We start from the raw sequence: 27,375 nt of genomic DNA, 5'->3' as shown, positions 1-27,375 counted from the left end.
GAAGGAGGAAGTCGAGTCAGAGGAGGGAGAGGGCGCGGACCCTTCCCCGGCGAAGCCGGAGGACGGGTGTATGTGGATCGCGAGCGCTGCTCTGGGACAGCGGACCCACTTTGGAAGAGTAGAGAAGGACGGCGGGGCTTTCCTGGAAGAAGCAAAAACAAAACAAAAAAGCAAAAAGCAACCACCACCAAACCAAGCGCAGGCCGCCCCGTCCCACCCCGCCCGGGCCTCGGCGGCAGCAGCACCGGCGGCGGCGACGGGGACATCGGGGAGCGGGGACCGTGGCCCTCGGGGCACGAGGGGCGCTCCCCGGGGCCCGCGGCCTCACAGTCCGGGAACTGGGCTCCGTCAGACTTCCGGGAGGCAGGAGGCCACTCTTCTCCAAAATCCACCAGATTCCTCTGATGCGCTTTTCTTAACAGTGGAAAACTACAAAAAAAAAAAAAAAAAGTCATGAAAATAAGTGAGAATAGAACCCGCCGGCTTCACTTCCATGGCGGCGTTCTGTTGAGTCTTGAAATTCGGAGTCTTTGCGGGTGAGCCGTGTGAGCGCCTTTCTGATCCATCCACGCTGATGCGTGTGCGTCTCTGCTGTGTTTAACAGTGGGTGATGGTGACGTGGTGACATCGTGTGAAGTTGATTTGGTGATGATTTCTGCTTCGGGCCGGTTACCTTGCTTCACTTGATAACACGACGTAAACGCATACACGTTGCAAACACGTTGCAAAAAGCAAAGCACAGAAGGAGTATATCCTTTTAACTCCGGCTTAAAATAGATGAGATGCCCTAAGGCGCTGCCAGCACTGAAAGAATGAAGGGTTAAAAGCAACAATTATGCATTGGTTCCTTCATAGTCATTCTCCATAAGTTAACATTGTAAATCATTAAATGAAAGGGACGAAAACCCTATTCGTTGTTACAAATTTACAGTTTTAGAAAGTGTGTCATTACATCATATGCGCTGAATCACATTATCAGGTCTGTATGTGAGAATTTCTGCTCTGAAATAGAGCAGCTTTAATGCTTAAGTGCCAAGAAGTGCTTCTTAGGAAATTTCCAAATGCAATCAATTAATACAAAACAGATGCAGTAGGGGGTGCTTACTAAAACTGAAGGCTCTTCTCCCAAAGAATGCACCCCATTTTTCCTTTCAAATAAGCTGGAAGTCATTCATTTTCAATTGGCCAATGAGGTCTGACGATCACTCTAAAATCAAAATGGGACATCTTTTCCATGGTAGGTTAACAGAAAGGCCCAATTCAGGTTACAAAAATGTCTTTGGGCCAGGTCTCATGCACCTGCATAAAATCAAAGACGCAGTGATGTGTGCTTTATCACACTGAACAGCAGCACTGATAGGATGGATGTTCGTGGAAACAGGATGCCCAGACAGAGGTTTCACTGAACCACATCCTAGCTAATGCTTGCAGAGAAGTCCCTGGGAGGTAGGTTGTAGGCTGGTGCTCCATTCTCCACTCCTCGTTTTCCAGGCCTGTTTGTTTGCCCTTTGAAGTGTGTTTTAAACTTTTGAATTCGTTATCTGTATTAAAAATCAGGATATTTCACAGGGAAAGCTGGACTTTTGGCTTCTCTTTGAAATCTGAGAAGACCTGGAGCAGAGTGGCAGTGTCAGAAGTGACCGTTCGCGTGCCCATGAGCACACACACACACACACACACACACACACACACACCACTGTTGTCCTCTTAAGATACTTGTTTGTCCTGTACCCCGAGTTTTCTGATCCCGGACAAACTACTTCCATCTATTGTTCAGCCGTTTTACAAGGATCATTAAAGTCATAGGTGGTTTCGACACTCTCTGTCTAGATCTAATGTATGTATAAAACCTCAAATCTTGACTTCCAGAAATTCATCTTGACAGATTCAGCAAATCAGAAACTGAATAAAGACAGACACAACGGAATGTCCTGACTCCTCCATGGGGCATTTCCCCCAAATGCAGCAAGACATAGGGGAGCATGTGGTCTCAGCAATTAAACTATGTACCTGCTAGGCAATGTTAGGCAAGTTATTTACTATCCTAACCAGCACAAGTTATTTACTATCCTTACTTCCCTGGTGGCTCAGATGGTAAAGAATCTGTCTGCAGTGCAGGAGACCCAGATTCAATCCCTTTGTCAGGAAGATCCCCTGGAGAAGGGCATGGCTACCCACTCTAGTATTCTTGCCTGGAGAATCCCATCCATGGAGAGGGGGCTTGGGGGCTACAGTCCATGGTCTAAAAGAGTCGGACACAACTGAGCAACTAACACACCAGCACGATTCTGTAAAGCAATTATACTGCAATTAAAAATAAGCAAATTTAAAATTTAAAAAATACATACTAAAACTACCCCTTTGAATTATTGAATATTGAGTTATTATATGTGAAAGAATTTTGAACAGCTCCTGGTCCATAGGAACCACCCCAAATATTAATTTCTCCTGCCCTTGGGATTTCAGTTACTAACACAGGTTCTTGAGAGAGAATTATTACTAGATTCTACTTTAGTAGAATTCAGCCTTTGGTACCTGCAGGAGATTTATCTGGAAACTTACTTATAATGCTAGTTTCAGGGTCCTGCTCCTAAGATTTTTATATAGGAAGTCTCAAATAGGGCCCTGGGGTTTCACATATTAACATTTAATTCTGGGACACAAGTTCTCAGCCCTCAGTCTGACAGTCCCTGTCCTGGACTTGCCTTTGGCTTTCGAGGGAGAGAGGTGGGAATGGAGGCCTGGGCCTAGTCCCAGGCTGTCTCAGCCAGCCTGCTGGTCCTGCAGCTAGGCTGGAGCCCTCCCTGGATCCCTCTTGCCAGCTTCTGGACTCCCAGGCATTTACTGAGAAGCTGCTGGAAGCACCCTGAGCTGGCACCAAGCATGCAAGACAAATTAAGTGGTTCCTGTCCATGGGAAGCCCAGGGCACTAAATTTCAAGGTCAGGCCTGGCATTTGGGTCCCAGTTTCTGCCTCTCACTGGTGGCTCAGCCAGTGAAAAATCTGCCTGCAATGCAGGAGACATGGGTTCGATCCCTGGGTCAGGAAGATCCCCTGAAGAAGGGAATGGCAACCCACTCCAGTATTCTTGCCTGGAGAATCCCATGGACAGAGGAGACTGGCGGGCTATAGTCCATGGGGTCAAAATGAGTCAGACAGGATTGAGGGACTAACACTTCCACTTCTGCTGCTCCTACAGCCCAGCATGTAATACACACCATTCCAAGTGACAGTGTTCCCAAAGATGCTCCCCAGTACCATCAGCACCACCCCTCCCCTCAGCACTGCACTCCATACCACGATAGAGCGACTTCTGCCTTACCCAAGGACACTGAGCACAGCATTGCTTAGCTGCTCATTAGATATTCATGGAACCTAACTTCTTTGGACAAATCTGTCTTCTGAAAGCTGGTTGATGTTCATTCACTCATCAAATATTTATGAGCCAGGAACTCTTCCAGAAACTGGGGATAATAGCCGTGAGCCAAATGTAATACCCCTGCCCACGTGGAACTTCCATTTGAGTTGGGGAAGAAGGGCCATATAAACAAGTGGTTTTGCATGCTGGTGCTGGGGGTTGCGGTCTGTAACATTTGCTGCAATCTTGTTTGCTCTCTCTAATACCTCCATTCCCTGCCAAGTGGCCTTCTTTCCCAACCCCAGTCTACACAACCCTTACTCGGCGGCAATTCTGTCTGAGGCCAAAGAGCAAACTGGTTATTTTATTGTGTCTTGAATCAAAGTGTCTGCATATTTCCTCTAGGCGTGAACCAAGTTCAGCCATTCGTTTCCAAATGCCAGAAGCTTCCACAAAAAGTGAAACTTGTATACTGTCTTACAAAGTCTTAGGAAGAAGGCTTGATAGAAGCCTGGTGACTCTGCTGTTTACTTGTTTGGTCCTGTTATAATATTGCTTTTCTTTTTAAGCTTCTTAGCTATTAGTGAAAGTGTTAGTTGCTCATTTGAGTCTCTTTGCAACCCCATGGACCCGCCAGGCTCCTCTGTCAATGGAATTCTCAAGGCAAGAATACTGGAGTGGGTAGCCATTCCCTTCTCCAGGGGATCTTCCTGACCCAGGGATTGAATCCGGGTCTCCTGCATTGTAGGCGGGTTCTTCACCATCTAAACCACCAGGGAAGCCCTTATTAGCTATTATACCAAATATAAAAGTAACTCTGACTACTTTGCATTCATATTCTGTAGCTTCATTTGAGTAGACTTTTAATAACTTATCAGTAAAAGGTAATCTTACCTTTAGATATGTGATTTTGCAGAGAACGTTTTGCTGCATTCTTCCTGAGATCTTTGTATTTTTCTGGGTCTGACACTTATTATAGAGAAATACAAGTCCATTTCTGTCATAAAAATGAGAGAGGATTTCAGTATTCTATCAAGTGAGTTACATCTGAAACTTCAGGTAAAGAAGTATAATTTTCATTTCTTCCCCAAAGAGGCAACTTTTTGTGAAAATGCCCCCAAATGTATTATTTCTATCTCTCCGAATGTGTATGTTTTATTTATTTTATTCTGCCCCCCACCCCCGCACCATGTGGCATGCTGGAGCTTAGTTCCCCAAACAGGGATTGAACCCACGCTCCCTATGGTGGAAGAACAGAACCGTAACCACCGGACTGCCAGGGAAGTCCCTGGGTATTTTATATCTGACCTCTATCTGGGGTCATCTTTGGCTGTCAGTTGCATACATTTTATCATTTCCCGAGTCTGTAAGACTTCCTGTTGAAAAATATGAACTGGGTCAGTGGAAATTCTTTGGGAAGCCAACTCAGACACCTAGGATTTCCTTTATGCTCTGAAGTGCAAGATAAACAATTTGATTTGGACATAATATCATTCTTTAGTCTGCCAACTGGTTGAATAAGCAGGTAGAATTAAAATGTGTTGGCCCGTGGATGATCATCTAGCAAGTGGCCAGTTGCTGTACTTCGCACAATTTCAGACTGCTCAGTCAGAACTGAATTTGAGAGTCTATATATGTGCACTAATGAAAGTGGCCATTAATAGATTCAACTACCATCAGAGCCACTGGAGTGTTAAAACCATAAGATGTGGCTACTCTGATATCACAACTCAGGCTATCAGAATTATTATATCAGGATATTAACACATAGTCCAAATCAGAACCCAAAGTTTACTAAGAGAACCTGAAAGGAAAGAAATTGCATGCTCTTTTCCTTTCTAGTCTCCTTTTCTCCCACCTGGGAGTGTGGGTGGAGAGGCCAGATGGAATAAGAGTGAAAAATTTTAACACGTATCTATTTATTTATCACGCCAGGTCTTTGTCGCAGCGTGCAGAATCTTCTTGAAGGCACACTGGATCTCCTGTTGTGGCACGTGAACTCTTGGTTGCGGCATGCGGGATCCAGTTCCCTGACCAGGGGTGGAACCCAAGCCCCTTGCTTTAGGAGTTCAGTCTTAGCTACTGGTCCACCAGGAAAGTCTCCAAGGGTGAAAATTTTGAACCTAGGCCATGCAAGCCGTGACAATAAATGTGAGAAATCTGCTTTTTATTTTAACCGACGTTTCCCCTCGGTGAACTGACATTTAGTGATTGAAATATCTGGAACGCACACCATAATTTGGGTGTCTTTAGGCTAAAGGTTGAGACAGTAGAAGGTAAGGTACAAGGGGCTCAGATGACACTTGTAAAGGGAACAAAACAGATGCAGATTTCATGGGCAAAATAAGGTAGCTTTTCCAGTTCTAGACCGTGCTGAGCTGCTCTGGAGTAAGGCATTGTTTATCAAGTCTAGGCTTTCATCCCCCTTAATAACGTTGTCAAGGGCTCCCCATTGCCTTTTCAGTGAGATGGTTAACAAGCACACTGGGACTCCTGCACTCACTGTTAGTGACTGGTGATAGGATTTCTCCTGTAGTTCAGATGTGCATAGATTTCTTCACTCTCCCACTCTTATGATGTTATTTTAGAAACTGAGCTGTTCAAGGTTGTGTTTGAACACTTTTTGAACAAGAACTTTAATTAAGCGATCAAAAAGCTTAAGCTCACAGTTTTTAATAACTGAAATCAGTGTCTATAATTTTTCATATGTAAAATCTATAGACACTATTATCAGCCTCGCTAGCTTCTTTTACTTTCAGCTTGTAGAGAAAGTTTTCCTTCTTCTTCAGTTGTCTTTTTCACATCTGGTAGGACCAGCTCCTGTGATTATCATCAGTTGGAGGAAACCCATACACCACAGAGGGCAAATGAACTCACCAAGTTGCCAAGAATTCTAGGGATTTTCTCTCTTCCCTAGTCACTGTCACAGCCAATGCCCACCCCCACTTTTTTTTTTTTTTGGCTGCACTGGGTCTTAGTTTTGACATGTGGGATCTAGTTCCCTGACCAGGAATTGAACCTGGGCCCCCTACACTGGGAGCTTAGAGTCTCAGCCCCAGGACCACCAGGGAAGCCCTGCCAACGTCTTCTTGAAAGATGTATCTTCATTTCATTGCTATACTAGGTGGCTAAGAGTTTTCTGGTCAATTTGGTAAACTTTGGACTATATTAGAATTTAATTGGCTCAATAAAATGGCCAAAGGACCCTTATTTGTACATATGGATGATCAATGATACAGGCTGATGGTAGCGGGTGGGCCGATCCTCCTGTTAGTCTGGGGATGTGGGTGTGTGAGCTATTTTGCTTTTGTTGTGTGTGGTGAGGGCTACCGGTATGGGTAAATTTCCAAACTGCCCGAGAAAATGGGAGAACATAATCAGAAAATACACAGCTCTAGCTGAAAAGGGAGCTTAAAGGAGATTGGACTGTTAAAGGGACTACAGTTGTGTCACATGCAAAGCATAAAGCAGGGCAAGAACTAAGGCGGTTCCAACCAACTTCTACGATTATTTTATTGAATTGGAGAGACTATGACTACGGGGAAACTTTTGTTTAGAACCGATCATTGCCATGCAGTGATTACTAGCATTAGCTGGTATAAGGGTGCATTCCAGGCTGCCAGTGTGTGCAACAAGCTTGTTCAATCACCCACGGCACTCCCTTCCTCCTCTACCATTTTGTCTCCATACGAGCATCTAAGTAAAGACAGAAAAAGAGTGGATACTTGGAAAGTCAGCTTTCACCCAAACAGAAGAAAAAAATTTTAAATGTCAAGTGGGCTTAGATGTGGGTCTTGCCACTTGGGGGCATTTTTTTCACAGTTAGGATGGAGGTGGGGGTGGTCAGAGGGGCGCAAATCTACTTCATGAATTTCATCTCAGAAGCTGTTGCTGCTGCTAAGTCGCTTCAGTCGTGTCAGACTCTGTGCGACCCCATAGACGGCAGCTCACCAGGCTCCCCTGTCCCTGGGATTCTCCAGGCAAGAACACTGGAGTGGGTTGCCATTTCCTTCTCCAACGCGTGAAAGTGAAAAGTGAAAGTGAAGTCGCTCAGTCGTGTCCGACTCTTAGCGACCCTATGGACTGCAGCCTACCAGGCTCCTCCGTCCACGAGATTTTCCAGGCAAGAGTACTGGAGTGGGGTGCCATTGCCTTCTCTGTCTCAGAAGCTAGAGCTATCTTTCAAATAGACTTTTCTGCTTCCTAGTAACTGGACTGTAGATTTATCATGAGAAAAATTTTCTACAAGCTTTCCCGAATATACATATTTTTTAATTTTTAATTTATTTAGTTTTGGCTGTGCTGGGTCTTTGTTGCTGTGCAGGTTTTTCTCTCGTTGCCATCTTCCTGCACCAGGGATCAAACCCGTGTCCCCCTGAACTGGCAGGCAAATTCCTAACCACTGGACCACCAGGGAAGTCCCCTGAGTCTATTTTTATTTTCACTTTGCTGGCTTGGGAACAGTGAGTAAACACTAAATGATTTCCCTTCATCTAGATTATGGACCATTTGGTAACAGAGCTTAAGAGAATCCCCAAATGAATAAACACCTACTGCTTTTTAAATAACCAACCTTCAAACTGATTCAGAAACCACCCAGGCAGGTATTCTGAGTCCCTGTGTGATTCTAGACGTGGCGCTGACCTTTCTTCGGGCCAAAGGGAAGTTAATGTTTCTCCCTCCCATTAGCTCGTGGCGCTGCCTTGAGAGTAGAAAAAAATAGATATGACAAAGTCCAGTGCAGAATTTTTAAATGCCACAGGAAAAACCAGGTAAGAAGCACTCATCTTTTGTGAAATGTAGCTGCCATATGAAAGACCCAGGGCACTCTGTCTTCGTGGCTCAGGGACACACAGATCCGACTTCCTAGAATTCAGAACCAAAAGTAGGAACGACACAGTGGAAGGTTTTAAGAAAGGACACAGGTGTCCTTTTTAGACCCATGAGGCAAATCCTGTTCTTTTCTGATGTCTCTGGAAAGAAACTGTAGTCTACATAAAGATGTCTTATTGTTGATGCTGCCAGAAAGAGAACTCCGTGTTCTCATGGCAAAACGTGTTTTCAGATGCAATTTCACCTCGAAAAGTGAACACTCCTAAAGGAGGCTTTGGCTACGTGTCATTACAGGCTTTGAGAGGGGACCCTGGCTTTGTCTTTTGTCCTTCTCACCTGTTGCTCCTTCTCTAAAACATGCATACTCATGCCAGGCGAGGTCTCTTGCTGGCGGGACATGTACGTGTGTACTCTGGGCTGGAGCGCCTGTCCCCGAGCATGAGTCCTTTGATGACACACAGTTGTCTGATGAGCCAGTTGGAAGCACCTTCCACCACTTCACAGACATGCTTAATCTGAAGTCGGCCTGGCTAGAATTCTAGCCACAGAGAGACCAAGACTTCGTCAAGGAGGAATTGTCTTAAAGGTCAGCAGGCAAAACTTAAGTGTTCATTTCTTCTTGATGCGAACACCATGCTAAACACAAAACCCCACAGAAGTAAGAAAATGAGAAATGGGCTTTGCCATGGATGCACCTTAAAGAGGTGATTAAGGTGCTGCAGGCAGCTGGCCAGCTGGTCTTCATGGAAAACAGGAGGAGGTGGAGAGGGGCTTCCCTCATGGTCCAGTGGCTAAGACTCTGGCTTCCAATGCAAGGGGCCCAGGTTCAATCCCTGGTCAGGGAACTAGATCCCACATGCCACAACTAACAGTTCATATGCTGCAACTAAGACAAATAAATAAGTAAAATAAAAGATATTTTTAAAAAAAAGGAGGTGGTGGGGTGTGGGAGTGCATTCCCAAGTCATCCTTAGAGTTTAAGTCTGCCCCTCAGATGTGGGAATGTGCTTTGCAGTAGCTACCAGAGGTAGACAGAAAAGTTTAAAGGTTTGTTTGGGGTTGTGTTTGGCTGGTTGGTTGGTGTTTTGATCTTGCCAAAGTAGCCATCTGGTTTGAGAAACATAACTTAGAAAGCACCAATGCCTGCCTCCAGATTAAGGTACTCTTAGATTCCCATGGAAGTTTTGGAGAAGCAGACATTTAATTTGCTTATTATGCTTTCATGAGTTTATCCAACCGACTTCACAGAGCACCCATGATGTCCCGAGGCACTTGGCTTACTGCTGGAGACACAGCCTCATGGAGACCTGATCCTGGCCCAGGCAGCCTCTGGCCCGTTCTCCGTGCAGGTTCTGCGCTTGTAGCTCCTGGTGAATTCACCCATTGTGAACATCAGAATCAGAGATCACTGATTTCTTGAACTCATCAACAACCTATTCTCACCCACAATGCTGTCTAGATATAAGAGATTCCAGTGACCTATTTTCAAAGACTTCATTTAGAAATACACTTGGAAAAATAAATAAATAAAAATACACTTGGAGGGTTTCCCTGGCGGTCCGGTGGTTAAGAATCCACCTGCCAATGCAGGGGACATGGGTTCGATCCCTGGTCTGCAAAGAGTCCACCTGCCTGGGGGCAGCTAAGCCGGTGTGCCAGCACTACTGAAGCCCGCATGCCTAGAGCCTGGGCTCTGCAACAAGAGAAGGCTCCACAATGAGAAGCCCTCACATCACGACTGGAGAGCAGCCCCTGCTCTCGGCAATTAGAGAAAGCACGTGCATCCAAAAAAATGATGATACATTAAATAAATAAAAAAAATTTTTAAATACATTTGGAAAACAAAAACTAAAACAGCAGACTTTTTAATTCTAAAATGAGGTGTGTTCCTGGGCACCTGTCTCTTTTAGGGTATCTGCTACAGCAGAACAGAAAAGGGGAGGCAGAGGGGAGGCCTGCTGGGGTCCTCAGTTCATCATCTCAGGATCGTCATCCTGCTTCTCCACCTGTGAGAGGCTTAGGAGGCCACCATGCAGGAAAGGCCACAGACGCAAATCCAGCTGTCGCGGCTTCTCACAGTGTAAGCAGATAGACTCGATTTTTCACAGGAGAAAAAGCCTTCCAGATGATGAGACTAGCCAGAGCCTGGATGCGGAGGTCAAAGTCCAGTCTTGAGATGACCCCTCTGGGATTGGCCGTGGGCTCTGGCCAGTCACCTTTTGACTCTGGGCTGCATTGTCCTCACTTGTAAAACGAGAGCTTCGTGCTGGACGCCACCTGACAGCCCTTCTCATTCAAACCTTCTAGCATCTGTGAGAAAGGGGGCACCAGGCAGGGTGTTTTGCAATTTTAATTCGTTGATTGGGCAGTCCATCAATGACTGAAGTTGTTTCAATGCTGAGATTAGAGTAATTGTGGTGAGGCTTCGAGGTTAATGATTAACTAAAATAAATGAGCCATTCACACCTCTGCCAGCGATCTCCTTTCAACTCTCAACAGGAGAACAAACGGCAAACAGTGATGAATTAATTCACAAGCAAAGATTATTTTTGGCAATTAGAAGAGTCAGACACTTCTATTTACATATACCCATTACATACATAAATAAGTGTATACATTTATAACTGTGTATCTCCATGCTCCCATTTGTCATTAAATGTGAATTTCCCCCCAAATTTACATTTAATAAAATTATAATAGTATGTGTTATATTTACTGAGCACATATTATGTGCCACACACTGTTGAAGAACTTATTTACATTGTCAATAACCTCTTAAATAATATCTATCTATTTATTTATTTTTGGCTGTGCTGGGTCTTCGCTGCTACCCACGTTTTCTCTAGTTGCAGCAAGCAGGGGCTACTCTCTAGATGTGGTGCGCGGGTTTCTCCTTGCTGTGGCTTCTCTTGTCGTGGAGCATGGGCTCTAGGGTGTGCGGCCTTCGGCAGTTGCCGCACCCTCGCTCTAGAGTGCCAGCTCAGTAGCTGTGGTGCACACTGGCTTGGTCGCTCTGTAGCATGTGGGATCTTCCTGGATCAGAGATCAAACCCATGTCCCTTGCATTGCAAGGCAGATTCTCAACCACTGGACACTAAGGAAACCCTGTCAATAACTTCTTTTTATTAATGTCTTCTGTTTCCAGTCTTAACACCCACAGTTGATTTCTCAAAATACGGAAGTTCATAAAGTTTACTGCAAACATCTCACCTGGCAGGCATAACTGTTTGAATGTAGAGAAATGATATTTCATAAGAAGGCCTCCAATTTTTCTGAACTTTTGGGCAAAGTCTTGCTGGACAGGCACGAATTTGATGGTGTTTATGTCTAGTGGTGGTGATTCTGCCTCTAAATAACTCTCTTTGGGAGAGAGAGAGAGAGAATCTTGGAGTTTATAGACAGTGGGAAATATTTTCATCTCTACTGAGATTGGGAGAAAAAAAAAATCTCACTAAGGTTCAAGGAAAATTTTCCTGGCAATAAGGGCTATATTTGATAAGTTACTATGATACTTGAATCACAGCTTCTGGACACAGATTACAAAATAAATTTTTACAGATCTTTGACAATTCAGGTGTGGGTCTTTCTGGCTGGATCATACAATCCATACTAGGACTGAAACCTCATGGGATCACTATTTTCCTTCCTGCCTGCCCATGCAGAGCACCCAAGCAGTGATGAAACATTCAGTAGCATAAGGGACGTGTTTCATATTATGATGATTATAATTCTACATGTTTTCCCAAAATGTACAAATATAAAATGTGCTATGTTCTACTCATATGCTTGCATATGGAAAACAGAAATAAAAATTGTTTACTCTGGCTACAACAAATGTCATTCTCTTGCTTGGTGGCTTTTGAGTTCCTTCAGCCAAACCAAACACATAGCTTCTCAAGATACCAGAATCTGCATTTAATCCAGTAATGAGTTTCTCACTCCAAGTATCTCTCTCTTTTAATGACTACATTGTTAAATAAGAAATGGATAATGTCAACTTTCCCAATAGCAGCAGTAGTAGTTGTTGCTGTTTCATAAGTAATTTAGGAAAGCAACTGAAGCATAAAGAAGCTACATTATTTATTACAGCAGTCTCCTCTCCTGGACATTGTAATAATCTTCAATATTAATGCCTTCCTTACAAGTATATAGTTAGGAAATTGAAATCAAGGGGTTAAATTGATCAATTAAACAATTATGAAATGTTTTCAGGTGAATAGTTGATTTGATCATCAAACCAAAAGACTGCCTCGTTTCCTGCATGCATTATTAAATATTTATCTAACATGTATTGATGTATTCTTAACTGTTGTAGTGCATTCATGCATGCTCAGTTGCTTCAGTCGTGTCCCACTCTTTTGCGACCCCATGGACTGCAGCCCACCAGGCTCCTCTGTCCATGAGATTCTCCAGGCAAGAATACTGGAATCCGTGGCTGTGCCCTCCTCCAGAGGATCTTCCTGACCCAGGGGTCAAACCTGAGTCTCTCATGTCTCCTGCATTGGCAGGCGGGTTCTTTACCATTAGCACCACCTGGGAAGCCCAATTGTTGCAATGTCTTCTTCAGATGATTCACTTTGAGAGTTATACACAGCATGATTCAGTTTTCCTAAGTCAAGTGCAAGCTTCAGTTCAGTTCAGTCGCTCAGTTGTGTCTGCTCTTCATGACCCCATGAACTGCAGCATGCCAGGCTTCCCTGTCCATCACCAACTCCCACAGCTTACTCAAACTCGTGTCCATCAAGTCAGTGATGCCATCCAACCATCTCATCCTCTGTCTCATCCTTCTGACAAAACGTGGTCCACTAGAGAAGGGAATGGCAAACCACTTCGGTATTCTTGCCTTGAGAACCCGATGAATAGCATGAAAAGGCAAAAAGATAGGACACTGAAAGATGAACTCCCCAGGTCGGTAGGTGCCCAATATGCTACTGGAGATCAGTGGAGAAATAATTCCAGAAAGAATGAAGGGATGGAGCCAAAGCAAAAACAACACCCAGTTGTGGATGTGACTGGTGATGGAAGTAAAGTCCGATGCTATAAAGAGCAATATTGCATAGGAACCTGGAATGTTAGGTCCATGAATCAAGGTTAACTGGAAGTGGTCAAACAGGTGATGGCGAGTGAACATCAACATTTTAGGAATCAGTGCCCTTCAGTTCAGTTCAGTTCAGTTCAGTCGCTCAGTCGTGTCCGACTCTTTGTGACCCCATGAATTGCAGCACGCCAGGCCTCCCTGTCCATCACCAACTCCCGGAGTTCACCCAGACTCACATCCATCGAGTCAGTGATGCCATCCAGCCATCTCATCCTCTGTCGTCCCCTTCTCCTCCGGCCCCCAATCCCTCCCAGCATCAGAGTCTTTTCCAATGAGTCAACTCTTCGCATGAGGTGGCCAAAGTACTGGAGTTTCAGCTTTAGCATCATTCCTTCCAAAGAAATCCCAGGGCTGATCTCCTTCAGAATGGACTGGTTGGATCTCCTTGCAGTCCAAGGGACTCTCAAGAGTCTTCTCCAACACCACAGTTCAAAAGCATCAATTCTTTGGTGCTCAGCCTTCTTCACAGTCCAACTCTCACATCCATACATGACCATTGGAAAAACCATAGCCTTGACTAGACGGACCTTAGTTGGCAAAGTAATGTCTCTGCTTTTGAATATGCTATCTAGGTTGGTCATAACTTTCCTTCCAAGGAGTAAGCGTCTTTTAATTTCACGGTTGCAGTCACCATCTGCAGTGATTTTGGAGCCCAAAAAAATAAAGTCTGACACTGTTTCCACTGTTTCCCCATCTATTTCCCATGAAGTGAAGTGCAGCCTTACCCATCACGAATTCAGTGACTACTGTAGTGGGGGCAAGACTGCCAGGATTCAGCAGTGCCCTGCAGTAATGAAAACCAGTGGTAAGAATCCCACCTTGCCTGGTAAATTGGGCAGTTTATAGGTTAACTCAAAATGTATGGTTAGTAGAGGGGCTTCCCTGGTGGTCTAGTGGTTAAGACTGTGCTTCCTGTGTGAGGGGCACAGGTTCAACCCCTGGTTAGGGAATTAATATCCCACATGCTTCTTGGTGCAGCCAAGAAAAATTTTTTAAAGTAATACAATTTTTTTTTAAAGATATGTTTACAAAAAAAAACTATGGCTAGTAGAGATGTGTCCGATGTGGATGTTGTCTGGAAGTTAGGCCATAGGGCAGCCAGAGTAAGTCAGAAGAGACACTAGTTCTAATATGTTTCTTTTCAGCCAAACAAGAAAGAGGCAAATGAATCAACAAAAAGAGCATAGGAAACTCGTTGCCTGGTTCACCTATCACTTCTGTAGGGCGTTCCGCATAAAATCTGCACAGGTAACCCTGATTTCTCACCTGCTCGCCCAGAGAACATCTTGATTCAAAGAAAGTGAAAGTTGCTCAGTCATGTACGACTCTTTGCGACCCCATGGACTATACAGTCCTGCAAATTTTCTAGGCCAGAATACTGGAGTGGGTAGCCTTTCCCTTCTCCAGGGGGTCTTCCCAACCCAGGAATTGAACCCCGGTCTCCCACATTGCAGGTGGATTCCTTACCAGGTGAGCTACAAGGGAAGCCCATCTTGATTCAAGGAGTATGAAAATACCTGAAGTTTTTCAGTTTTTTCGGCCATCTTCATAAATGAGCATCACCTCTCAGAATTTCAGAATCTCAGAATTTCATGTTTTCTGAAATTAATGATACTGTCATCCTCCTGATGCCTGCGGAATTTTTTTGGACTCTGTCCCTTACTGTCCAATTCAAGTACCTCTGACTCAGCCTCCCATTCTACCTTCCCTGACCACCAGCAGGACACCCTGCCTGCATGGCCATTTTGATCACTGCCCACCTCCTGTTCAGAATACACAGTGGCTTCCGCTTGCTTTAGCAACTGTGCCCTCAGCCTGACCCCTCGCTGTCTCCAAAGGCTGAGCACCTCTTCTATTCCTGAGCTAATCTATTTATTATCTCCCTCTGTGCTTGGCTTATAAATAAATCCTGAGCCCAAGTCTTACCAATTGCTATTTCCCCCACCCGGAAAATTTGCATTTCTTCCTCCTACCACACCGTGTCCTTAAGTCACGCCCATTGTTTCTTTTACATCTGACTATGCTGGTTTGCACCTTCTCCAGTGGGGGGCTATCTGCGATGGGGGCATGAGGTCTTGAGAGGCCCCTCTCCATCCCCCTTGAAAGGTGAATAAGCACCCAGTGAGTGGATGAAGGCACATGTGAATGAATATTGGAATGGCAGAGGCTGCTCCGGTGCTAAAGTGACATTGCTTTTCAGTATAGAAAAAGCTAGCAATATTTTTCCAGCATGCAATAAAGAAAATGCTGTATTGAAGCAAATGAATATTTCTTAAGATTTTGTAGAGTGCAATAGGAATTGCTCTCTAAATGATGTTTGGAAATAGAAGAAGCTGAAAAGACAGTGGAGATATGAATGTGACTAATATTTCCCAACAGACAAGGAAGGGGATATAAATTTGTGATGGGAGATAACATACTGCCGCCTTCACACACCCACACACGGTGTGATCTTTGAGTAGGATTAGAAAAGCTTGATTCTGTAAGCCAAAAGAGGAGGCACGTCTAACTGATGAATCAGTTCAGTTCAGTTCAGTCACTCAGTTGTGTCTGACTCTTTGTGACCCCATGAATCGCAGCACACCAGGCCTCCCTGTCCATCACCAACTCCTGAGTTCACCCAGACTCATGTCCATCGAGTCAGTGATGCCATCCAGCCATCTCATCTTCTGTCGTCCTCTTCTCCTCCTGCCCCCAATCCCTCCCAGCATCAGAGTCTTTTCCAATGAGTCAACTCTTCGAATGAGGTGGCCAAAGTATTGGAGTTTCAGCTTCAGCATCAGTTCTTCCAATGAACACCCAGGACTGGTCTCCTTTATGATAGACTGGTTGGATCTCCTTGCAGTCCAAGGGACTCTCAAGAATCTTCTCCAACACCACAGTTCAAAAGCATCAATTCTTCAGCACTCAGCTTTCTTCACAGTCCAACTTTCACACCCATACATGACCATTGGAAAAACCATAGCCTTGACTAGATGGACCTTTGTTGGCAAAGTAATATCTCTTCTGCTTTTGAATATGCTATCTAGGTTGGTCATAACTTTCCTTCCAAGGAGTAAAGCGTCTTAATTTCATGGCTGCAATCACCGTCTACAGTGATTTTGGAGCCCAAAAAACTAAAGTCTGACACTGTTTCCACTGTTTCCCCATCTATTTGCCATGAAGTGATGGGACCAGATGCCATGATCTTTGTTTTCTGAATGTTGAGCTTAAGCCAACTTTTTCACTCTCCTCTTTCACTTTCATCAACAAGCTCTTTAGTTCCTCTTCACTTTCTGCCATAAGGGTGGTGTCATCTGCATATGTGAGGTTATTGATATTTCTCCCGGCAATCTTGATTCCAGCTTGTATTTTTTCCAGTCCAGCATTTCTCATGATGTACTCTGCATAGAAGTTAAATAAGCAGGGTGACAATATACAGCCTTGACGTACTCCTTTTGCTATTTGGAACCAGTCTGTTGTTCCATGTCCAGTTCTAACTGTTGCTTCCTGACCTGCATACAGGTTTCTCAAGAGGCAGGTCAGGTGGTCTGGTATTCCCATCTCTTTCAGAATTTTCCACAGTTTATTGTGATCCACACAGTCAAAGGCTTTGGCATAGTCAATAAAGCAGAAATAGATGTTTTTCTGGAACTCTCTTGCTTTTTCGATGATCCAACAGATGCTGGCAATTTGATCTCTGGTTCCTCTGCCTTTTCTAAAACCAGCTTGAACATCTGGAAGTTCACGGTTCACGTATTGCTGAAGCCTGGCTTGGAGAATTTTGAGCATTACTTTACTAGTGTGTGAGATGAGTGCAATTGTGCAGTAGTTTGAGCATTCTTCGGCATTGGCTTTCTTTGGGATTGAAATGAAAACTGACCTTTTCCAGTCCTGTGGCCACTGCTGAGTTTTCCAAATTTGCTGGCATATTGAGTGCAGCACTTTCACAGCATCATCTTCTAGGATTTGAAATAGCTCCACTGGAATTCCATCACCTCCACTAGAATAGGTTAGTCCAAAAGACAGCTCCCAATGGCCCACTGGCCATACCCCCAATTAAAGTAACTTCCAGAAATAATTCTTCAGATTGAATTATCTATGCAAATGATTTTTTAAAATTTTTTCTTTATTATCTATTTATCTGACTGCACTGGGTCTTAGTGTGGCATGTGGGATCTAGTTCCTTGACCAGGGAACAAGGGCCCCCTCATTGGGAACCTGGAGTCTTAGCCACCAGATCACCAGGGAAGTCCCTCAAAAGATTCTGTATTAATAATCTACATCAGGGTTTGGCAGACGCTCCATGGGCCAAATCCAGCCTACCTCCCACCTCTGAATGGAACACAGTGCACCCCTTCATTTTTGTATTGTCCATGGCTGCTTCCCACCATAAGGACCTGGCTGAGTAGTTGTGACAGAGACCCTGTGATCCACAAACTAAAAAATGGCCCTTCAGGGGAAAAGTTTGCAGGTGCTTGACCTACGTGATCTAAGGATATAGTAATTTGATCAGAAGCGCCATTAACTTGCTTTCTCCAGTGGGAGTGTAATATGGTTGCATAGATTATTTTCTGAAATAAGTGAGGGATTCAGACCTCCCTTCCTTCTTACCAGCAGTAGACCTGGGGCCTGGAATCTGGTTGGCTGGCTAAGGGAGCAGTAACCTCCAGTTACCAAGGAGAGTAACCAACTTGTCCTGGTTTTCTGGGAATTGCCTTGGTTTTCAAACTGAGCCCCTTGTTTCAGGCAAATCAGGACAGTTAACCACCCTGACATGTAGGGAACAGTGTACAGGGTCTGGGGCAGACTGACGGGGTCAAATCCCACTTCTGTGACTTTATGCTGTGTAGCTTTGAGTAAGTTACTTAACCTCTCTGAACCTCAACTACCCTATTTGTGAACTGATTCTATTCTGAGGACAGAGTGTAAAGATTAAAAGACATTATACACAGAAAGAGCCCAGCATAGAATAGGCACTTATTAAATACTCATTCCCTTCCTACCCTTCAGATGATTATCAGCTAATATTTTTATCCAATCCTTTTTTTCCCCAATCTTTAGCCAACATTCATTTTTTCATAAAATTATCAGAAGGGAAATTTTATTTATTTATTTATTTATTCATTTATTTGGCTGCACCAGGTCTTCGTTGCAGCATGTGCGATCTAGTTCCCTGACCAGAGATTGAACCTGGGCCCCCTGCTTTGGGAGCTGAGAGAGTTAACCACTGGACCAGCCGGGAAGTCCCAGAAGGGAAATTTTAAAATACTGTTCTATGCCCTCTATTTTCTAATGATGTTGTTTCTTTGCCCTTTACAAATAAATATCCAAATAAACAAATAATTTGTACGGCAGTGAGGGAAGTAGCCCACCCATGCAAAATTGCCTGGTTTTCAATTTGATAACTGTTCTATATTTTAAACATAAACACCTGGAGACAAGTGATGGCTGAATTCTGTTTTGTCCAATTATGGATACATTCCAGGAAGGTCTGCTGTACCCAGCCAGTTAAAGTAGCTTGTGATCAGAGATTCCTGGTGGTCCAGTGGTTCGGACCCGGTGCTTTCACTGTGGGACCTCGGTTCAATCCCTAGTCAGGGAACAAAGATCCTGAAAGCTACACGGCCCAGCCCCCCTAAAAAAAAAAAAAGTAGCTTGTGATGCCTTGGGTCCATGACCAGATCCAGAACTTCTGGAAAACAAGATTCAGGGGCTTTTTCTAACCTGGTACTGTGTGCCTCTAATGGAGAATGTTGATAGAAAGCAAGCTGATGGAGGCTGTGAGTGCCACCTCACTCATGGTTCCTCTGACGGATCACTGTGACCCGAGTGCTAAGTGGACCAACACGCTCATTAATTTTTTAAAGAGGTTAATAATACACAGACAGTGGTGTCAAATCTGATAGCAACCTACATGCCATCTAAAGTCCCCGAGATGAGATCAAAGGGACGAGACACTATTAACCTAATTCCAACTCTCAGCATTTTGATTTAACATCCGGTGGGTTAGCAAATGTGCAAGATGGAATTCAGTAATGTGTACTTCCATAATAGTTTATACTTCCAATTACACTTAAAATCCTAGTTGGTCCCCAACAAATTCAATTCCTTTAACCTATAGTTATAGGACTTTGAGAAATAATTTTTTTTTACTAAAATAATTGGTCAAATCAATTCAAAACTGTCAACATTTAATTTAATATCCAGATTCTTAGTAAATGTACAGAGTGGAATTAAATAATGTGGACTTCTATGGTAATGTGTAACCTAAAAACTTCCAAATACATATACAATCCTAGCTGATTTCCAATAAATTCAATTTACTTGAGGCTGTGGCCATGTGATTTTAATGAATCAAACCTTTTAACCAAATTAATTGGTCAAAATAGCCAAAACTTATAAATTCCGTGAAAATGTCAGGGGATTGGCTGATTTGAATGGCTAATGCAGCAAAATAAGTCAGATTAGTAGCTCAGAATACAGACTGCTTTAATTTGATTTAAACTATAGACATCTGTTTGCCTTTTTGATTGGGACAACACCAAAAAGCACTAGTTTCCAAACTTGGCTGATTCTACATTAGAATCACCTGGGGAGCTTTCAAAACGTCCAAAGCCCAGGCCACACCATAGACTGTTAAATCAGAATCCTTGTGGGTAAGACTCGCGTCAGTCCCTTTGTAAGTTCTCCAGGTGACTGGGAACCACTGGCATCAAGTTCAAATAACTGGGGGTGAAGCCACCATAATATGTTATGGATTAAAGTGAAAACCCAAGTTGGAGGAGAAAAGACTTTGTAGTAACATACAGTATATTAATAACAAGCAAATCATTTATTATATAATTTGTTTTGTTATATAAAAATAGTTCACTATTTACTGAGTTCTCACCAAGTGCCAAACATTGTGCCAGATTTTACATGGATTATTTTATTAAATTCTCACATGTGACCGAGAAGCCTTATGAAGCTGATTATGTTACCCATCTTACAGATGAAGAAATTGAGGCACTGGAGGTGAAATACTTGCTGAAAGATACACATCTAGCTGGTTGTCAGGTGAGGGCTGGCACAAAGCAGTGTGAGTCTGAGTCCAAAGCCTGGACTTGAATGATTTTTGAAAACCAGTGACTTGAAATTCTGGGCTCTGTAGGCCTTTGAACTTCACATCCTTATTTCTTTGCGGGCATTGCTTTGGGATTTTGTTGTGTTTTTCACTTTTGTTTCTGGATGCAAAGGCCTTTCCAAACAGTGCACAAAAGCAATTTCTGATGCCCCCTGGGAGGGAGGTTGCCTGACTTTATGCATATAATAGGCAGAGGAGTTAATATTCCACCTTAGAGTTCCTCTCAGGGGAGTTTCTAGCAGACTTAAAGCTCTCTCAGGCCACAGAAAGAGAACCTGAAACAAAACCTCCATGTCAAGGAAACGGACGTATTTGCTAAAGCATGTTTAAATTTTAATCTAAAAAGAGTAACAACATAATGGGGTTTTCCATTCACTGCAAATCTGGTTATTTCACAAAATCTTCACTTGACCTGTCAACCTGGATGGGTTTCTTTCAAGTTTTTTGAGTTTTGTTTTTGAGGCCTCCTAAATAACATCAAATAATATCCACTCAGTACCAGCTGAAATCTTAACATTTAGCTGATAAATGTTGACAGTTTTTGGTTGCACAATGAAAAACAAAAAGAAGAAAGATGAAAATCTAATGTCACGGTCATTGGCAGCCGTTTCCTGTGACAATTATGGCGCTGTACACTCATTTCTGAATGGTGTCTTCTCTGTCCTTTGCACACAAAAGCTGAGAAAGGAGCTGAAACTACCCCCAGAAGTTCCCCCAGGACCAAGGCCAATCATCAGAGCAGAATCTGGGCCAATCTCAGCAGTTGTGTTTTTTTTTCTTCCGCCTACTTACCTCAAGAGAGCAGTTTGTCTGCTTCCAAGGACCCGCCCACCCCCAGCAACTTCTGGGTGGGGTTCAGGCTCTGCCTGCAGCCCCCAGGCTTACTGCGCTGGTGGGACCAGCCAGGCTCCTGCCACCCAGACAGGGCAACTTGAACTTGACCTTGGAAGGGACCGGAAGTTCTTCTGGCAGCAGGCACCAAGGAGGGGCTGGGGGGAAGCGGCCTGTCCCTTGGAAGGCTGGGTCCTGGCAGCCCAGTGCTGCCAACTGTACCCACCTTCGAGAATCGGGAGGACCCTAGGCTCCAACAACGCTCTGCGCCCCCAGTGTCACCTCCCACTCTCCTTTGTGGGAGAAGAGCTGGGGGCGACCAGGACCCATCCCTGTTTCGACTGCTTGTGGGCAGAGCAAGGGGTCCGTTTAAATTTCCTTTTAGGCGTCCTTCTTAAAAGACTGAACTTGCGGGAATCCCCTGGAAGTCCAGTGGTTAGTAGGACCCGGCGCTCTCACTCCGGCCGTGCGTTCGATCCTTGGTCTGGGAACTAAGATCTTGCAAGACGCACGGTCAAAAAAACAAACAAACAAAAGATATAAAAAGGTACTTGCCATGGTGCTGTCTAAATAAGACTTAGGTTTTCAAGTTTTAGGAGTGTGGCCAGAGGAGAATATGAGTCTTGTCGCTAGCAGGAAACTCAAGAGAAAAAATATTTTAAGGCGATGATGTCAAAAGACTGAACGACTCTCTGGGGTCAGGCTAGGCATCAAGACCCCCGAGAGGTGGAGTCAGCTCTGCGCAGAGAGGGGGCCCGTCCTCCCTCACCTCGTGCAGAACAGGGGATCCCTGGTGCTGGCCGTCGTGGAGGCGGGCAGCGATCGGGCTCCTCCATAGCCCCAGGGCGCACGGTGCTGGGGGCCCCGCGCCGGCAAGGCGGCCTCGGCGGGCGCGGGGCGCTCCGCGCGGCGGCTCCTGGCCCGCGTGGCGGCGGCTGGCGCGCTTCCCGGCGGCTCCCGGCCGCAGCTGCCGAGCTATTTGCAGCCTCCACATCCTGAGAGCCGAGACCAGGCCGCTCCCCGGGGCGACTGGGAAGCGGGAGGCCAGGCGGGGCCTTCCTGGATCAGGAGGGGGAGCCAGGCAGTTCGGAAATAGCGACCTGCAGGGTCGCAGGGGCTTTTGCTGGGGCTGCCCGGGGGAGTCCTGAGCCTCAGCCGCCCCCACGCCTCGTCAGAGCCCCAGAATGAGGGTCAGCAGGTGGGTGACCAACCCAGCTGGAAAATGAGCGAACTTTCCGCTGCAACGCCCCAGGGAGGCCTTTCCAGACGGTCCCTCCCACGCCCCCGCCCCGTTCTCCCACTTTCATCACTCACCTTTATCAGCATATCCTGAGCAGCAGCCGAAGTGCTCTTTCTTACGTGTTTACTTGTTCATTGTTGGCCTCCTCCAGGAACGTGCGGGCTCCTACAAAGTCCTGTGGAAGATGCCTGTCTGTTCCGCTGATCTCCTGTCTCCAGGCCCAAGGAGGGGTGCCTGGCTCCTTTGTAAGAGAATGAAGGGATCCGGAAAGAGAGGGGGCCTGCTGGACGATCAACGAGCCGGATTTCTCACCTTCCCATTCCGAGGAGGTGTTGTCATCAACCTTTAGAGAGAAACTGGATTGATTTAGGGGGTAAGGAAGTTCATTCTCCCTGGCTTTATATATATTTTCCAACCCACTGCTAAATGTTAGTGGTCTTTAGTGTCTTTATGTGATGTATACCACTTGTCAGTATTTATTTAATGTAATCTATGTCATTTAAAGAAGGTTAAATTATAGGGTAACTAGAGAGCGACAATAATATAATTTAAGCACAATCATTTACAGGAAGATTTCCGCCCTAAAACTTGGTTAAAATACATTTGAGACAGACACCGTTCAATTCATTGCACAAATTTGACTTTGTGACAGCTCCAACATAGTCTGTTGTATTTAATAAGAAGTCCTGCCCATAAAAGAAGATTTAATGACATTAATGAAATTGCCTTTATGTATTAATGGAACTGAAGGAGTCTTAACTCTAAAAGCAAATGTTCTTTAAACCTAAATATTTGATACTCAAGAAAATCAGCTGAGAAAAAACTTGTCGAAAGTGATGATTCTATCTGATAATGGTATCCACATCTGGAGATACTGTGAAAATTACTTTATGCAGTGGATAAATTAGTGTCCATTCTTCTCAAGGTCTCAGAGTTCATAACTTATTTTTTATACTTATAGTGAAATGTCCCCATTTTTTGGCAAGCTTTATCCCAGATCCCTCTAGGCAACTGGGAGGTAGGGTATATCAACTTAAATTTCTAGAAATTGTATCCTATTTGGCATTAGAACCCATATGTTAGAATTTGTAGTTTGCCACAGGGGAGAAAATGAGTTCACTCCTGAAGCACTTATTTAAGATCACACATGTGATCCAGCAGTCAAAGGAGCATCCGCCACCCTCCTAGGACTGACAGCCCGAGTGGAAAACCATCACCCCATCGTTTGAACGGAGTGACAGACAATTGTTTAATTTGAGTTGCATTCTGACTGCTGCTCTTATTAATGGAAAATGGAAAATAGAAATCTTGTGCAAAAGAACTTGGCTTGAAGGTCATGTGTCTAGACATAGGGAACTGGGAATCCAGCACCCCTGCCTGCAGATTTGGGGGGAGGCTGCCATAGTCCCACTGGGGATGTGCACCGACCTTAGAGGTGTTGGAGGTCCTGAGTAGCCCCCTCCAGGGGCCACAGGTACCCTGTTTCACTGGAGATTTGGGTCAGGAGAGGAAGGAACTAGCAGGATGGGCAGAGTCCACCTGTGAGGAAAGGAGAGACTTGGGATGTCTCATCACAGATTTTACAGATCAGGGGTAAAGGTCCCCAAGGGCTTCTTCCATACCTTGGACTCTCTCTCAAGGAAAGGACATTTGAGTGTCTGCCCTATTTTTATCATTTTATCATATGTTAGAAGTCATGCTAACTAATTAGGTAGGGGGCCACCTACACACAGTAAAATCATATGTTGAATGGTACAGTATCTTATACTTGTAGCAGCCACATTTCAATGAATAAAATTTCTTTTAAAATTCTTGTATAAAAAAATTGAAAGACTTCTTTATACTGGGTGAAAACTTAGATTTCAAACCTAATTTTGATCAGCTTTATCATGAATACATTTTGTGAGTTTATTCCTTAAAAGTCTTTCTCAGGCTTTCTCCTCTTAACTCTCTAAAGTGATACCAGATGGGTTTTATTCTGTTTTTAGCTAAAATTGGATCCTGGGAAAGAATCTAGTGTAGATATAAGAAGATGACTGTCATCTGACAATTTCCACTACTTACCTAACCGACTCCCTCCCTGGGTTTAAAAGAAACCAGAAACTTGATGGAGACCTGCATCCCCAAACCTTTGAGAGGAAGAATAACAGTTGTGTTTCCAAAAATTAGTAATAGCTATTCCTTGTAAGTGGATTGCAGTGCAATCACAAAAGCCTGCCTATCTCTAGGAAAAAAGTTTCTAGGTCTCCTTTCACTGAAATGTGGCTCCAAAGAGCCTATTTCATTGCAAAGAAGGTGCTTTGACTGGGTGCTCAGCAGGTCCCTCAGTAAGGCAATGTCAATGGTTGTAATCAAAGTTCCCTAGAACTATGGAGGGTATAGGCCCTCCACACCCATTAACAGGAGCTCCTGTTTACGTTCTTGGCCGGTTACCCTGCTTCCGTGCAGGCTGCCACCCTTGGCCCAAGTGTTGTCTGCTAACTTGCCACCAACAAGTCACTGGAACAGCATCAGACTCCCAAACACTGTCCCAAGGTCCCGGGCAAGTCCACTTATTTATCACATGCTTTCCTCTTGGTTTACAGCTTTACATAAAAAGAACTAAAGCACATACTAAACTCTGTCCTCAGCATTTATTCATTTTGTGGGTTATCTTTTCATCCTATTTGATGGTGGAGGCATGAAAGCTAATGAAGATATATTTTGAGGTTAACTTCTATTTGTACTAGCAGTTTCTAAATAATTTTCCCATTTAGAAAATATATTTATAGTAAAACAAAAGAGAAATGTTTTTAATGATGTTTTAAAATTTGTTATTAGTATTTTTGGCTGCATCACGAGGCATGTGGCATCTTGGTTCCCTGATCAAGAACTGAACTTGTATCCCCTGCACAGGGAGCACAGAGTCCCAACCACTGGACCATCAAGGAAGTCCCATTTTTATGGTTTTTTTTAAAGTGAGATTTTAAATATTATTAATAATAGCCTACTAAGACTCCTTTGGAGAAGGCAATGGCAACCCACTCCAGTACTCTTGCCTGGAAAATCCCATGGACGGAGGAGCCTGGTAGGCTGCAGTCCATGAGGTCGCTAAGAGTCGGGCACGACTGAGCGACTTCACTTTCACTTTTCACTTTCATGCACCGAAGAAGGAAATGGCAACCCATTCCAGTGTTCTTGCCTGGAGAATCCCAGGGACAGAGGAGCCTAGTGGGGTCGCACAGAGTTGGACACGACTGAAGCGACTTAGCAGCAGCAGCAGAAGCAGCAGCAGCAAGACTCCTTGGTTTTAAAGGTGAGAAAAAATTTTATTGGGCCTTAAAATGAAGACATAGCAAAAAACAATAATAATAAAACTATATCTCTGTTGTTTTTTCCCAAGTCAGTTTGATTCTTAACTGTTATTCTTTAAAAATTCTCAAGACCTTAACATTAAAAAAAAAAACCCTTCAAATATTAGATTTACAATAATGTATCTCTTACCTAATTTTTAAAAATAAAATCAATATTACTTCTAATGGTTCATTATAATTATCTGTAGAAGCTCAGTATATATAAATTCATGATATAAAGTTTTACAATGTTGATCTCTAAAGTTTTGGTCCTTAAAAGAAGTGAAAAATTTATATTACTTTTCAGGTTTGATCCATATAGTATAAAATCCAATACTTATCAATGTATGAAATAAATTCCTATGGGACTGACTAAAAGATAATTTTTTTTTATAATTAATCCAATTTTATGTTGACCTGTTGACCACTATTTGATAAGACATGTACTCCCTAGAAGAATTGTTGACCTGTGTCTCGGTGTTAAATCACATGTGAAAGCACAGTTAACTGTATTTAAAGAAAATAATTCTGATACAAATGACTAGGAAGTTTTGGAAATCATGTAGATTATTATGAAGAATACAACTAGATCCAATGAAATGAAAAGCAAGAAGCTCTAATGGTTTTGCAAAAATTTCAAAGTTTTTTCACCCATTCCAATTGATCCACACGTTCTCTTTTTGCAGTCCTGCAATTACTTAAATATAAAAGTGCTTTCTGTTAATCTTCAACCTGAAAAGTAGTAAAATAACAGAAGCATAAAGGAGAACAGTCATTTCAACCCAACAGCTCTCCAGGTTTTTAAGGCTTTTAATCTGCTTGCTTTTGAAGGCTTACCCCTTTCACAATTTCCCCCACTGCTTTATAGAATCTTAGAAATCATGAACCTACATATCTCTTATATGTAAAATTGTCTCAATAGCCTTTTAAAAAGTTATTACATTTGGGTGCAAACTTGCTCAAGGTGGCTTGGTAAAACCAAATTAATCATTTCATTTCATTCAAAAACTGACTTCAAATTCATCCATTTAACTTTGAGGAATATGTATAACCTAACAAAATAATCATGGACACAAAAGTATGGGTACAAGAAAAGATGAGTCATCTTAGCCTTATTCAAAATACTTAAAAAATCAACAAACAAGGTCCTTCCTACAGAAAGAAAACACAGAGAACTTTATTCAATATCTTGTGACAAACCATAATGAAAAAGAATATGAAAAAGAGTGTATATGTATGTGTGCATCACTTTGCTGCACAGCAGAAATTAATCCAACATTGTAAATCAACTATACTTCAATAAAACTAACTAAAAAATCAGAAACCACACAAACATCTAATAAGATGGGATTGACTAGATCATTTATGGTATTTTTAAAATTAATTGATTTGGCTGTGCCAGGCCTTGGTTGCGGCACGTGAAATCTTCAACCTTTAGTCGTGGTATATAGGATCTAGTTCCCTGATCAGGGGTTGAAGCTGGGCCCCCTGCATCGGGAGCTTGGAGTCTTGGCCACTGGACCCCATCAGGGAAGTCCTCTAGCAACATCAATTTAAAATACATTTGGCACAGAATGT

The 27,375-nt window shown here is 43.6% G+C and overlaps 2 long non-coding RNA genes across 3 annotated transcripts; one reads left to right on the top strand and one right to left on the bottom strand.

Moving 5' to 3' along the window:
* Positions 1–372: 372 nt before the first annotated feature.
* LOC147361598 (uncharacterized) lies at positions 373–22,681 on the bottom strand. Of its 2 annotated transcripts, none has more exons than XR_015138130.1 (3): positions 22,540–22,681; positions 4,253–4,355; positions 373–429 (listed from the first exon to the last, which is right to left on the bottom strand). It is a non-coding gene; the product is annotated as an uncharacterized LOC147361598 (long non-coding RNA). The 2 variants fall into 2 exon arrangements; XR_015138129.1 differs by lacking the exon at positions 373–429 and adding an exon at positions 676–804.
* LOC147361597 (uncharacterized) lies at positions 22,087–25,983 on the top strand. The gene is made up of 3 exons (XR_015138128.1): positions 22,087–22,423; positions 22,617–22,838; positions 25,618–25,983. It is a non-coding gene; the product is annotated as an uncharacterized LOC147361597 (long non-coding RNA).
* The last annotated feature ends 1,392 nt before the right edge of the window (positions 25,984–27,375 follow it).

This window comes from Bos grunniens, chromosome 12 (assembly GCF_055505025.1).
Source record: "Bos grunniens cultivar Pamir isolate PY7600 chromosome 12, Bosgru_T2T1.0, whole genome shotgun sequence".
In the NCBI taxonomy this organism is placed as follows: domain Eukaryota; kingdom Metazoa; phylum Chordata; class Mammalia; order Artiodactyla; family Bovidae; genus Bos; species Bos grunniens.
Note: the sequence above shows the minus strand (reverse complement) of the source record. Positions and strands in the feature narration are given on the sequence as shown.